The 14,631-nt window shown below is 33.4% G+C and overlaps 1 protein-coding gene across 2 annotated transcripts in view; it reads left to right on the plus strand.

Moving 5' to 3' along the window:
* Rit2 (Ras like without CAAX 2) overlaps positions 1-14,631 on the plus strand; it is a 339,988-nt gene that overhangs the window by 298,474 nt on the left and 26,883 nt on the right. The window lies entirely within an intron of this gene.

Consider the following 14,631-nt stretch of genomic DNA (forward strand, 5'->3'; position numbering starts at 1 on the left):
ATATACATTTGAAATGTGCTACTATGACCCATCAAATAGTCATGTGCTAAATTCATCTCTTCTATTTTCCTGTCTTGGTTTACTGATTTCTTACTGAAATCTGCCTAATTTTGTGCTAATGTGGATCTTGCCTTTTATCAGAGTACATTCTTTATAAATAATCTTGTAAACTGAGGAAAAAGAATAAAAAAGTAGATTTTTTAAAAGGTTATTTTTAACATATATCTCCTTTTCCCTATTCCTAAAACAGATATGAAGTATTTTGAGACATTTGTTTAGACCCAAAATGATCCTACAGTACAGAAACTGACAGTCAAGATATCAACCATTGCAACTTTTCATTTTATGAGTTTGAGCTTCATCTTAGCTCAGTTAGTAGTTCTGTGTTATCAAGGTTATAGGTAAAAAGACAAAAGCCAGGGACACTCCTGCTAAAGAATCCCTTGTGAAACACAAACTTGGGTCTAAAAGAAGGAGATAAATAATTATTTTTTGAAAAAATAAAAGAAATATTGCTAACTGGTACTGCTATTAGCTAAGGAGAAATGTATCGTGGCTAAAACAGAGTCATAGGTAGTCTAATAATGATATAACTTTAGACCAATTGGTTCTTAAATCATGGATTGTGTTGTGGTTGCTTCCGCAGCACATATACTAAAATCATGGGTTGTGGAGCCCTCCCAGAGTTATTTTTCAGATAATCCGTCATGTGAAAAAAATTATTTATAATAAAACTATGTATTTTTCCTTTTAATGGTTTTGAAATTTATTCTGATGGTAAAGAAATCATGACAGAAAAAACTGCTGGTGTTTTTGTTGTTGTTGCTTTGTATTTTGTTTGTTTGTTTTTTTCAATACTGGAAATTGAACCCAGGGCCTTCAGACTAAGCCAAATTCTCAGCTTTTATAAAAACTTTTTTTCTTTTTCTGACACAAGGTCTTGCTAAATTGCACAGGCTAGGGTCAAACTGCGAATCCTGCTGACGCAGTCTAGAATGCTAGGATGATAGACTTGCTTCAACACAGTGGTGCACAATTCTATGAGTAGTTATTTCATCATTGATTATAACATACAGTAAATGTTTGTTTTAATATTTAATAAAGAACTAGTAACATATAACCTTATAAACAAAAGATTTATAGGATTCTCAATTTTTACGAGTTGGATACTAAGTTCAAAAATTTGGAAAACTACTGCTTTTAAACCATAAGTACTCATGTTTAATAATTTAAAAAATTTTTAAAACAGTCAGAACTGACTGTTTTGACTATGAAAATAAGGGATAAAAATATTTCAATAGGAAAATAATAATTATCTTTTAGAAGGTCATAATCTATATGAGGAAACAAGATACATTCATATTAGTTCACAAAATTTCATGGTAGCAAATGAAATAGCAAAAAGCGAGTGATCATATGCTAGTTATTATGTTGCTAATTCACACTTGAAAACACAGAAATACTTCAAGAATCAGTTTTAATAGGTACTTCTTTTAGTACCTTTCTGGTATTTTTATGTGTTTATTATTTAGTATATCATTTATGGCTGATCATTAAAATTTCTGTAGGAAAGTTCTTTATCTATCCTAGAAGGAGTCTGTTATTTTATTCCACTTATCTGGAAAACTTTGCTCTTGGAAGTTCTAATCTTCCTATCTATAACTTTTTCCTATCTATGATTTTTTGGATCTCAATTTTCTGTGAAATTCTATGATGAACTAGCTGATATTAGAAGCTGTTGACATTCTGCAGAAGATGCGACTAAAACAATGTAGGATCTGAGGAAGTTCTTAGAGTGATAAGACAACAACTGAACTATAGGCAAGTGTTGCTAAATGAAGAGGTTGGGATGGATTTTCAAATGTGAATTAAAGCCATAAATGAATACTTATTTTGAGGAATGTGTAGGTGAAAAGAAATATCTCTCACTGGAGCAAAAAGTTCACTGTAGTGATGAATATCACAAAGATAATAGAATGTAGCAAGATGATTGTCACTTCTGAGACTTAATAATCTCTAATTGCTAAACTGTACTTTAAATTGTGGCATGTGAACTAGTAGTGAAAGTTAAAACCATTTAAATAACTGTATATTATATTTCAATATCTGCATTTTTAATAGTTGCATATATATATTTTAATGAGTGCACTTATTTTAATAACTATTAGAAACAAGCATACCAAGTAGTTATAAAGTTATAATGGTAGTGATATGAAATTCTATAAATATGCTTGCTGTTAGAAAAGTCACCTTATAAATTATAATACACATAGATGATAGGATCTAATTAAACAATTTTGATTAGGAAGGTCTTATTAAAAATATAAATTTTTGGGGCCGGGGATTTAGCTCAATGGTTCTGCCACCTGCCTTGCAAGCGCAAGGACCCGAGTTTGATCCCTGGTACCAAAATAAATAAATAAATTAATATATATATAAATTTTTTAATAATGGCCAATAATTTTAACATAGTTTTAGTTACATATTTTAACAGATTTAGTTTAGTACAAAAAACCATGCACTAAAGATGATTATAAACAAGACTTCCGAGAAATATTTTAAAACGCCAATTTACAAATCAGTAGAATTATAGTTATTCTTTGTAAGACAAATGGAAAAAATATATCAATGGTACCTTTATATACATAAACCTTGAGACTTAAAGTACACTTTCAATAGCATCTCTCAGCAGGTCAGAAAGAGCAATATCTTACAAATCAAGGAAAAAAGGTTCTTGAAGACCTTACAAATTACTTAAAAGATAATGATATTAAAGATCATAAAGTGATAAATTTTAGGACATACGAGAAAAATGACATATCTAAATCACTATATTTTATTTAATAAATGCTTTTAAATTCATAACTAAATTTCAAAATGAAGTATAATTAGATATGTGTCTCATTTAAAAATTTAGAACTTCCTTGGTACAATCTCATTTTGGACTTGGAAAGTGCTTCATCTTTGATCAAATATAGTTACTTGTCTAATGATACATAACCAAGAAATGACAGAGATGTGGTTCAAACTGAAGTCTAAGTTCAAGATACACTTATACCCTGTATACCATGTTAATAAAGTTTTGTGTAACTCCATAAGTATAATAACATAATTCAAGAGAGGTTAATGGTTATTGAGGAATTTGAGAAACTGAATGATAGTTGTAAGATTGTAACTGAGGTCAGTGAGGATTTTTGATAGAAAAGTGAACATCACAAATAGAGCCATTCCATTCCTCAAAATTTATATTTCAAACGACAGTAATTCTAATATTCTATTATCAAAATGTCATCAATTTATTGAGTTTACTGTCAAATACCATGCAAAGCATATTGGAAAATAATTCCATTCAATTTGTAGAATAACCCCAAATATTAATATTGAGGTAAGAGATATTAGATAATACTTCTCATAGAAAATAACAAAACAGTTATCCAAACCTAAGTATATCCAATTCTATCACCTGATTTCATAAATTACAGCATGTTTTTCCCTTTATATTTCATTTCATTTCAGTATTTAAAGAAAAAAATGGTCCTGAAAGAGATTTTTGGATTTGAATTTAGATATATAAAGGAAGATAGGGAATAGGATAGTGTGAATTAAATATAACTATGCATGGTAGGAGAGTAGGAAATGCATGCAGTCATACTTAGTTTACCAACAAACAAGAAAAACATAACTTTGTCATTGTTAATTCTTTGGAATTTTCTTTCACTCATAGTTTTCTTTTAACTCCTAATAGTACATGGATATTGAATTAGGGTGAGTCACTCAAGGGACAAACATCCACAGTATATTTTATGCAGTGTGGAATAACAAATGATGTTGCAGTAGTCAAGGTATAAATTGTACCTTGTATCAGATGCTTATAATCATAATCAATTTTTAATGTCTATTTCTACCAAATGTTCACAAACAAGTGGTTTTAATGTGGCATCAACACTGAAAGATAATGTCATTTTCTCCAAAATTTACCTGATGTTTTAAGAAAATCCAGGTAATATAAGCTAAAATATGCTGTTCTCTCCCTCTTCCCAACTTCTCACAGTAGCCCATAAGCTCCATTAGGTAGAACTGGACAGGGCTCAATTTAATCATGAATATGGATATTTCACCAACAAGTGACATCAAGATTGTGTGGTTTGTTGGGCTGGGGATTTAGCTCAGTGGTTTTGCCGCCTGCTGTGCTAGAGCAAGGACCCAAGTTCTATCCCCGGTACCAAAAAAAAAAGATTGTGTGGTTCGTGACCTCCTCCATCCAGCCTCTGTAAGTGGAAACATATAATACATAAACTAAAAAAGATAAATACTGTTACTTGAAGTAGAAGAAGTTTTATTTGTAATTTCATTTGGAAAGTCACCTAACTTTTATTAGTCTTGAAGTTATTATACTGTAATGTATTTGAAATTGCACAGGCTAAATAAAGTTGGGATCAAACCATGTAAAAATCTTCAATTGTTTCTACTTTTGACATTCCTTTTTTAATTCTCCTGCTCCTCTACTCCTGTAATTTCTGCCCATGTATCATGGACCAGCTCAGGTTTCATTTCCTCTCTGAAGCTCTTCTTGGCAATGTGAGCCCTCAAAACCTTCACTTTTTTTTCTCAATTTCTTTATTGTATTAAGAGATACATACATTTCTCATACAATTAATTCCATTCAAGTGTCATATTTTGCACAAGTTTTTGTTTTGTCTTATTTTTGTCTTTGTTTTTTGTTTTAGCAAGGCAGAAAGATGTAGAATGAAAGAAATGAGACTTACAAGTATTTCAAATAAACGAAAGGATCCACAGATTTTCCAGGAAATACAAATTAAATTCCTGAAATTCTTCACTGGTCATTGACCTATGTTTGTTAATAGTTGACTGTAGCCCTATATAAATGTAGCCATATATAATTGCAGCCAACATAATTGCCTTTATGTTTCTCAATTTAATTGTTTACTGAGTCCATGGAATCATTCACTTTTCAAGCGTCTCATAAGTGATCTTGCTTATTCTGTCTCTCTCTTGCCAGTGTCCTAAAGTTTTCCCAGCAGATAAAAAGATTCCATCTCCTTTGTACCCTGCATTTAGAGCTCTTTGTCTTGTCACTGAAACATTTAGATTTCCCATCAGGGAACCTAGGGCACATTATGCTTGCTCTTAAAAACCATAAATAACCCCAGAAAGAATGGCTGCTATCAAGAAATCAACCAATAACAAATGCTGGCAGGGGTGTGGAGAGAAAGGAACCCTTCTCCATTGTTGGTGGGAGTGCAGACTGGTGCGACCACTGTGGAAATCAGTATGTAGATACCTCAAAGAGCTAGGACTAGAGGTCCCATTTGACCCAGCTATTCCCCTGCTGGGTATCTTACCAAAAGAATTAAAAGAATCATACCACAGTGATACGTGAGCACCCATGTTCATAGCTGCACAATTTGTCATAGATAAAAATTGGAAGCAGCCCAATTGCCCATCAACTGGAGACTGGATAAAGAAAATGTGTTGTTGTTTTTTTAATATAAAATGGAGTACTACTCAGCCATAAAAAAATGAGAAATTAGGGCCGGGAATTTAGCTCAGTGGTTTCTCTGCCTGTTGCGCAAGCGCAAGGACCCAAGTTGGATCCCTGGTACGAAAAAACAAAAAGAGAAATTAGAGACATTTATAGCTAAATCGACACACATTGAAGCGATACCCTTAAGTGAAATAAATAGGACACACATGAGTAAATACCAAATAGTTTCTTTAGTGTGAGAAACTGAAAGTGTAAATAAGGACAAAAAGGTATAATAGATAATGTGAAATAGGAAGAAAAGGGGCAAAGGGGAAGGGGAAGTGGGAGGGGTAGGGGAAAGGAAAGGAGGGAATGGAATTAATGTGAGAAAATGAACAAATGGAAACAAAGTCTTTGTAAATAGGGAGGGATGGAAGGCTTGAAGGGAGGGCAGGGGAAGGGGGAAAATTAAGAACCAAGAGAGACTATGTAAAGGTGCAAATTTCTAATGATGAATGTCATTATATTGTATACCTAAAATGTACCAATAAAATAAAATTTTAAAAATAAAAATAAATAAATAAATAAAAGAATTAAAAGAATCATACTGCAGCGATATATGTGCACCCATGTTTATAGCGGCACAATTTGTAATAGCATACGCTTGAAAATAGACCAAGTACCCATCAACTGGAAACTGGATAAAGAAGACGTGGTTTCTTTATAAAATGGAGTGCTACTCAGTCATAAAGAACAAGAAACTAGAGACATTTATGGTTAAATGGATGCATATTGAGGCCATACTCATAGTATAAATAGGACATACATGTAAATACCGAATAGTTTCTCTAGTGTGAGAAACTGAAAGTGTAAATAAGGGTTAAAATGGTTAAAATGAATAATTGATAATTTGAAATAGGAAGAAAAGGTCCAAAGGTGTAGGGGTGGTGGGAGAGGAAAGGGAAAGGAAAGAAGGGAAAGAAAAAATTATGAGAAAAGTAAAAGAAATGGAAACAAAGTCTATGCAAATAGGGAAGGGTGGAGGGGGTGAAGGATGCACAGTCAATGGGGAAAAAAATAAGAACCAAGATACATCACATACAGGTACAAGCACCCAATGATAAATGTAAACATATTGTATACCTAAAATGTACCATTAAAAGAATTTAAGAAAAAACCCCCATAAATACTAGAGTTTATCTTCTTTTCTATTCCTATGATTTCCCTTTTGAACATTAGTCTCCAGAAATTTCATATTATTCTTAGAAGTTTTATTTTTGTTATTTATTTTGTTATCTAGATTGTCCTATTTTTATATAGCACTACTGTCTTAGGTTGCATTTATCTGTCTCTTTGTCTAAATGTCTGTCTTTTTGTCTGTCTGTCTGTCTGTCTATATATGCCGGGCCACAACATATTTGAATAAGTAAGAAGTCATATATATTAATGTTCTTTTTTTTAAAAAAAGTGAGTAATCCTGCTGGTGTTGTGTGGAATAATTTCACCAGATAGAATAAAGTGACATATCAAATGACACACAGGAATAGGAGTGTATTTGCTGCTTCATAAATATATGTACTCAAATTATATAAACAATCATTTTTAGTTACTTGTAATCTATAGTATCAAGGAACAATTTTCTAAAAGCTCAACTTAATTTTGGGTGAATGTATGCTTGAATGGCTGTCTGCCAGACTCAGAAGGCTAATCCAATCTTTGAATCTAAATAAATAAATATTGAGCACACAAAGAAAGTACTTATTTTGTCTGTGTTTTAAAAGATTCTTTACAGCTGATGGTTTTCCAAAACTTGAAACTAATATTTTATATATTTTTAAGGTGGTACTGGAAATATTTATTTTATTCACCATTATGAAAGAAAACCTTGCTCTTCAGGAAAAAATATACTACAAACAGAATAATGCACAACAGAAGGAAAATTACTTATTGCTCTATGACCAAATATAAAATGGCAGATGTCTGACCCATTAGATTTTTACTTGGTTCTAAAACTGCATGGACTCATTGAAGTATGCAGATCTCCCTTCCTCCTGTCCTTGTTTATCTAACAGGATATGTCACATATTAATAACTATAGGAGTTTCCTTTCCTCCATGTCTTCACTTTCCATGTTTCAGTTATGTGTGGCCCAAGAATATTAAATGGAAAATTCCAAAAATAAACAACTCATAAATATTGAAATCTCATACTGTCCTCTTCCATTCTGACTGGGACATTAGTGGTCCCTCTGTCCAGTGTTCCTCACACTATATACACTACCCTCATTAGTCACTTAGTGACTGTCTTCTTTATCAGATTTGCAGTGTCTACACTCAAGTAACCCTTGTGTTAGACTAATTCTCCATCACAATGCCATGTCACTCATCTCACTTCATCTCATCTTGTAGACATTTTATAATCTTGTTAGCAGGAAGCTGAGTCTTGAAATAAGGAATGGCCCCTCACTTCCTTGGCCCTTGCTTCTTTGTGCCCTTCATGAAAGAATTTTCTCAAGACACTCATGCCAGCAGAAGAGTAGGTAGAATATATAGAAAGCTAAATTTGCAAGTGAGTAGGTGGGCAGTGCAGTAAAGGCAACTGCATTGTGTGCAAGTTTGGATAAATTTTGTTGCACCCACTACTGGGGTCTGGGAAACTAGCATAATTATAATGTTTATCACCATTTTACTTAGAGGTTACTTAGCAATTGGAAAATGTCTTTTTCTGTCATTTTTACATTGCCAGTGGTTTCTCAGGGGCTTTAGTCATGTAAGAAACTTACAAAAGATAAGTTCTTAGTTTAAATCAGGTCCCAGCCCAAAGGTCTTCAAAGAATATTTCCCTTCCTGATAGACTTGGGCTATAGACCATGGCAACCTGGAATGCAGTATGCCTTGTTCTAGAGTTAGAAGACCAAGTGGTAAAATATCAGAAGGAAAGTGGACAATGTGTAACCTTAAAATGTCATTGCACTCTATGGATTGCTTTGGGTTTGAGACATAACAAAAGCTTATAAATATATTAAACATTGACCTCTTTGGGTTTTTTATTTAAGTGGCAAAGCATTGTAGTGTGGACTGACTCTTTTCATCCCAATAAGGCCCAATAAGGCCCGATAATGTCTAATTGCCTGCCTAAAAGTCTCATATCTTCTCATGAATAGGGCAAGTACTCTACAGTAAGATTTTGAGAGAATGAGAAAAACCACGTCCACATAACTTTTATTACAGTGCATTGTTTTATTTCTCTTATTTTATCATTAGTATTGTTAAACTCTTACTATGCCTAATTTACAAATTAAACTTTATCATAGCCAGCTATATATAGAGAAAAATTAGTACATGTGCAAGGGTTTGGTCTATCCCTGGTTTCAGATCATCACTGGAATTCCCACTAGATAGTGGAAATGATGACTGTGCAAATAATTTAAAAGCAGCGGTCAAGACAGAGGAGAGTCAGGAGATGAGAAATCTCAGAACTGCAGAACTAGCTTATATGCACTAGCATAGTTTCATGCAAACTATCAATACCAGTAATCCAGCTCAATTCTATCATCCCTCTGGGTTCTGATGCCTAAAACCCTTGAGGAATATGGTGACAGATGTGTGGAGCACAGACTTGACCTTCAGAATAGCTGCTGCTGAGGCTTCCAGGGAGAGATCTGAGGGGCCGCTATGGGCGGGTGGCCAGGCAGAATAAACACAAGGAAAGGTTCACAGGTCTTCTCCCCCTTGCTTTCAGTAGAGAGAAGGCACATATTTCCATCTGTCTTTTTTAGCATTATGAAGAAAAACATTCTTCAACCATTATGCTTCTCATCCAGAAACCTAAACAGAGTTTTCAAATATGTAGAAAAAAGACAGAGTTTTGTCATTTTTTAAAATGTTGAAACTGGAAGGAATATCAGAAAGCTGTAAAATGTATGAATTGACATTTATTATTCTCCACATAACAGAATTAATAAAAGTGGAAATTTCCAAAGTGAATTATTTTGCATTGTTTTTAGTAGACATTGACTTCTATTTATGTTTATTTTATTTCAGTGTATTTGGTTTTATCAGCTGGAAAGCACTTTAATGAGGTAGGCAGAAAAGCATAATGAATAGATTATCCCTGCAGGTCAGCCACTTATAGCGCAATAACCTTGAGCAATATATTTATGCTCTGTGCCTCAGTGTTCTCAAATATAAATAAGGATAGTACCACCTAAAGTTGTGAGAATTCTACTTCACACACGTAAATCACTTGGAAATTTATGACAACAACATCATACTCAAAAGTTTCTGGCTATTTTTACATATCATCACATAGGTATTCTCCCCATTTCATGGGGTTGGAATCCAGGGTGCATGGATATAAGTAATTTGTTTAAGACCACAAAATAGAGGCAAAATGAGAGATGCTTTTTGCACCATATTTCATTGGAGTTTACAGAGGTATTAACTAATTGTCTTGTTTATAGATCACACCTACATCACATTTTCTCCTTTCGTAGGACCTCTGCTAGCCTTGCTTTTTCACTAATGCTCTTGTGCATTTTTTATTTCCACTTACTGAACAGATTGTAGCTCTGTGGGATGAAAACTATATTTATTTTTTATCATATTTTTCTTAGCCCCTGCTATGATGTTATAAAAGAAAAATTACACAGGCACTTGTTAAAAAGAATACTTTATTCCAAACTATGTATTACAGTAGGGGTTAAGACTATCACTATTACTTGCAATAGGAGAAGACTGAACTTTGTTCTCCTGCAACAAAGCTAGGATTAATTCTTTTAACACTGGAGTTATCTAGTGGAAAAGTATAAGTACCTGTCAGAGTTGAACTTGGTCAGTGTGGTTAGGCCTTGTGTGTTTGCTTATTGTCATTTGTACATTTATTAATTTTTAAATGTATGAGATGAATATGTTAACTACTTTGATTTACTCATTACATATTTTATGCAAGTATCAAATAATTGTCACTATTGAAATTAGGTTCTTACATTTCCATAGAAATGGAGATACAGGGTACTATTGTTTTTGATGATCACATTTCAAATGGATGGCTCACAAGTCCTTGAGTCTGACATTTCTGGGTTGTAAAAGATTTACATCTCAAAATGACTGAGAAAGAATTTATATGTACAAGGTTTCTAAAGTAAATTCTCTAAGAAAAACAAAGTCTGGAGCCTATAGGGAGAAAGAAATTAGACTGGAGTTTAGTCAAGTCAAGTGGACATTAAGGTTGCCTTGGTTAATATGAAAACATGGTGTCATACACTAACAAAAAGAATCTCCAGTTGGTACTAATGGTATATGCTTACAATCCAGCACACCAGGAGGCTGAGGCAGAAGAATCACAAGTTCTAGCCCAGCCTGAGTAATCTACCAATTTAATGAGAACCTGTAAAAAATAAACAAGGTTTGAGGATGTAGCCCAATGTAAAGGTCCCGGGTTCAATTCCCAGTACCAAATAAAGAAAAAAATCCAAACAAACAAACAATAAAACCAACTGCAGTCATTTTTATTTGTACAATATGTGTTGATTTGCTCACTTTGGCAGCACATATGCTAAACTTGGAAAAATTTGTGTTGATTCAATTAATATTTAATTTGGAGGGTTATGGGGTTACATAGGGAAGTCAAGAAGCATTAATCATAAAGCAATGAGTTAAATGAACCATAATCAACCTCTCTTCCAGGAGAAATTGTCAGTGCTGTGGCTGACAAGCATTCACCACTTTTGTCTGCATACTAACTTTATCCAATGTTTGACTGGCATGCTCAAGAGCCTTCATACTCACATGCAATAACTGAGAAAAATACATAAAATGAGAAAGAATTTCTTCACAATTGAAATTTGAAAGGTTTCAGTTCATATGAACTCTCACATCTAAGTCTCAAGAGAAGGGATACTGACATGCAGATGGTAATAGAGGTGGTAACAGTGATGGGAAAATCAGCAAAAGAGAAGACCTAGATTATAATGGCCTCTAAAAGTGACAGATAACTTGGGTTGTAATTTCCCTTTCAATGTATATTTTAAGTGTTCATTAAGAAAATGTCTTTCTTAATTATTATTTTTATATTCAGGATGTTTATAATGAAAAAAATTCTTCATAACTAGTGAGTAGTCATTAGTGATCATATGTTAAGATCTTTTATGGAGTTAAAGAAGAGAAGAGATGACTGACAGTAAGATTTCCAAGGGTTAACTAAATTTATCTTTTCTCTTAATTGATGGCAAGTCACCATCTGGAGCTGCCATATTTTCTGTAAAGAATTTTTTTTCTTTTTGAGACATTATAACAGACGAAATGACCATATGATTCTTACTCTGATTGCAGAAGGGAGTGGTCCAGATCTGCTTAGCTGGGGGGGTTAAAGATATGATTATAGATAATGTTTGTGCCTCAGTGATTTTGCTTTGCTCTAAAAGCAAAGCAGCCAGCCACAAGCACTGTGAAAGTGGTAAAGCCCCTGATGGGTCAGACAAAAGCATTTTTTCTAGAAGACAATTTGCAAGAGTATATCAGCAAAAGAAACAGTAGGTAAAGTTGGAATCAGAATGGTGCCACTGGTATTCATCATTATTTTATGAAATATATATTTACATCCTTATGATTATATTTTATTTTGTGGCAACCAGTTACACAATTCATATGAGCTAAAATAGTTATATTTTAATGCCTATATATTAAAGACAAGAATTTGATACTATTTCTATGTTCTATCTTTGTAAAATATGTAGAGAACATAATTTTCCAATACAGAGTAACCAGACTCCAGGGCTTATCTAATGTGATATAAATGAAAAAAAATTTAGAAGAAAGCAACCAACCTCTTCAGTGAAATAAACCAATGAAAAAATTAAATTTTGCTCATGATAATTTCCATAAATAGAATAAGTCTATGGATTGACATGTTTCTAAAATAAATTATGATCATAGATTATATCTAAATGAAAATAGGATTATTGCTATTGAACGCCATCATATTTAATCTCATCTTTCCATCCTGTCAGCAACATTTGACACAGTTAACTATTCTTTTACACTTGAAACTAGATGTTTCCCACTTGGCTTCCAGGAGTCCACATTCCTTAGGTTGTCTTTCGAATTTCCCCACCCATTGAACACCTTACATGTTTTTTGTCTCATCTCATTAATCAAAACACAATGCATCCAACTGATAGTTCCCCATGACCAGAAAATTCTTATTACTTTTCTTTAAACCCATATACTATTTGTGTGCAAAGAGGGTCCTGAATCTGACCATTTTACTTTACCTCTTCTACCACCACCCTAATTCAATACACTATTATACACTTTTCAAAATCCTTCAATAAATCTATTTTTTCTTTTTCTTCTACTCTTGACTCCCTAAAGCCTATTCTACATAAACAGCCTGCTGATGCTTTTTGGAAATTTAACTCTAATAATTTCATTCTCCTAAATCCCGTCCCTAGGCGATCTTATCATACTGAAACTTTCGCATAAGCCATTCGTGTGATTTTTTTTCTTTTTCCTGTAATAAAAGAAGTGTGAGATGTACGATCAGAATTATTAGATTTGAATCACAACTCTACTGTAAAACTTTCTGCAAACTGTTCTCTGAACCACAATATCCTTCTCCATAAAGGGCTATGATGCTACTACTATTTCATAAAGTTGCGTATGAGAATTAAATAAAATATTTGATAAGAATGTTTTGTTTTGGGGTGGTACTGGGAATTGAATCCAAGGTTTTAACACTGAAATAGAATGCTCCTGGACACAGCTTCCCACCTTGATTTAAGACAGAATCTTAGTAAGACACTGAGTTTCATGGGTTGGGCTTGAATTTGCGATCTTCCTGCCTCAGCATTCTATTTAAAACTGTCTTTTTCTACTTTTCTTGTGCAATCTTCAGTGAAGAGATTGTGAATATGTATAATTATTCAATAAAAGTTAAAGATCAATAATGATGATCATGTTAATGTTACTTCCTTGAGTCCATGAGGCCTATAAAGAGGGGGGTTTGGTTTAATCTCATGTATTCTGTAAACTTAATCAATAGTGTCAGCATATAATGATGTACCATTAATTTCTGAAAGAATTAATGAAAGAGTGTGTGAAGGAATATGGTAAAAATTGTCATCCATCATTATCCTCAGATGTTTTCTGTCCAATGAATCTACTTTTTTTCCAACTAGTTATATAGGTACCTTTGCATACAAATTGACCATCCCTTTCTTCAGAATACTCTGTGTCTTTCCTTTACACTCATGCCATTTTCCCTGTCTCAAAAGCTAGACCACTGGCAACTCATTTTTTTTTTACAAAAATTAGTCAAACTTACCTTTGAGCTTTTGAAGCCCGTCTCATGTTCTCTTCACAGTAATTTATTTTATACACACACACACACACATCCACACACTTGCACACACAGAGTCAGCCCTTCATATCTGAAGGGTATTGGTATTTGTACTCACCTCACAAAAAAACATAAATCTGGAGACGGTCCGCTCTCTTATGTAAAATGACATAGCATTAGCATATAACCTATGCATATCCTCCCACATTTAAAAAATCATCTCTAGATTACTTACAGTACCTAATAGTATGTATATTCTGCTTAAGCAGGTATAGTGTTTAGGAAATAGTGACAAGGAAAAACATACACATGTTTAGTAGAAGTGCATTTTTTACAATCTGTGGATGTTTGAATTCATATATTCCTCGCCTCAGAATGGCATGGGGAAATCTAGCAAAGAGCAAATCGATCAATCACTACCAGGAATCTGTTTGTGTCCAAGCCATGCTTTACTACTAAGACATTCATTAATGTAAAATATACCTGGCTGTCTAACTTCTCTACACACAAACTTGTCCTTCATGGTTTTTCTTATGCTTGTGTGAAGTCATATGATTGATTCCAGACAGTGAATTATAAATGTGATGATAGGTGTCACTTCTGGGTCAAAGTCTTTAATTGCTGTCGTGACCCTTCCAGAGCTCTTCTTTCTCTCTAGCATGGTAACTGGCCTTATTCGACATGATTGTCATTTTAAAACTTCTGTGGCTCCAAAAACCAGAGCCCTCACTCTATCTATTATAAAGAAGGTATATGTAAAAAATAACCTCTGAAAAGGAGAATAAAAAGAATTAACCTGTGTTATA

The sequence above is a fragment of the Heterocephalus glaber genome, unplaced genomic scaffold (assembly GCF_053883595.1).
Source record: "Heterocephalus glaber isolate CG9 unplaced genomic scaffold, H.glaber_assembly_v1.0 deba00000331, whole genome shotgun sequence".
Classification (NCBI taxonomy): Eukaryota; Metazoa; Chordata; class Mammalia; order Rodentia; family Bathyergidae; genus Heterocephalus; species Heterocephalus glaber.